Source organism: Nannospalax galili, unplaced genomic scaffold (genome assembly GCF_000622305.1).
Source record: "Nannospalax galili isolate Female #2095 unplaced genomic scaffold, S.galili_v1.0 scaffold39, whole genome shotgun sequence".
Classification (NCBI taxonomy): Eukaryota; Metazoa; Chordata; class Mammalia; order Rodentia; family Spalacidae; genus Nannospalax; species Nannospalax galili.
In genome coordinates this window covers 2226957-2228013 of record NW_008346683.1, presented here as the reverse complement: position 1 = coordinate 2228013, position 1057 = coordinate 2226957, and the positions used below count along the sequence as shown (strand labels likewise).

Genomic DNA, 1057 nt, shown 5'->3' with positions numbered 1-1057 from the left:
ATTGACTTGAATAGGCTCTGAAACATTGTCAAAAATCAATTGACCATAAATGTATGGATTTATTTCTAGAGTCTGTTTTGGGATTGGCAAGGTTTTTCTTTTCCTTTTTTCTTTTTTCTTTTTTCCCTCTTTCTTTCTTTCTTTCTTTCTTTCTTTCTTTCTTTCTTTCTTTCTTTCTTTCTTTCTTTCTTTCTTTCTTTCTTTCTTTCTTTCAGGAGAGCGCGAACGTGGTCCCTCACTATCACAAATTATGCAGTCGAGTTTCCCACATTTGGGGAAATCGCAGGGGTCAGTGCATCTGGAGTGCAATGAACAAGTCTCGCCCTGGGAAAACCACCTTTGTGATCATGGTGTCTCCCCTGCCTTGTAAGTATGGCAGAGTTTTTCTTAAAGGGTTAAATAGAAAAACTTCTAGGCTTGCTGGCCAAATGGGCTCTGATGTGTGAGACAGTTCTAGACATAGGAATGGGAAGGGTTGTATTGGACGCGAGCATTGAGGGAAACGAAAGAGCTCAAGGTGCCTCAACTCTGGACTCCAAAGTTGTTTGAACTTTCTGTTGCAAGAATTTAGGGAAAGTAGTTCCCTGTTACTAGACACCTAGTTTGAACTGTCTCAAAACTTTAATGTCTAGTGTTCTCAGATTTGCGTGTACCTTAGAATCATCTGGAAGGTTTGTGAAAACACAGGGGGCTAAACCACCCCTGGAGTGCCTGATCCTGTGTGTCCTGGGTGAGGCCTAAGTGTTAGTGTTAGCATTGCTCACAAGCTCCTTGGTGATGCTGACCATGCTGGTCTCTACTACTACAACCTTGGCTGCTCAGCTCAGTCACCTGCACCATGTTTCCTGTTCTTGCATCTCAGCATCTGCAGCCTAGGATGACTGTGAGGAACCTGCTTGGCACTCAGACGGTACTTGGTGATCAACAGCCTGTGGCATGGAGAACACACTTGACCATAGGGATGTGAGCTGGAAAACAAATGCTGGTGGAGCGTTCTGGGATGCATTCTAAAGGTGTCCTGTAAAGATACCAAGGAGAACTAGTTCTAGCTGTCCAC

General features: G+C 43.9%; 1 non-coding gene across 1 annotated transcript; it reads right to left on the bottom strand.

Annotated features, from left to right (window-relative positions):
- Window positions 1-210: 210 nt before the first annotated feature.
- On the bottom strand, window positions 211-374 carry LOC115072044. The gene has a single exon (XR_003851104.1). It is a non-coding gene; the product is annotated as a U1 spliceosomal RNA (small nuclear RNA).
- Window positions 375-1057: the final 683 nt, after the last annotated feature.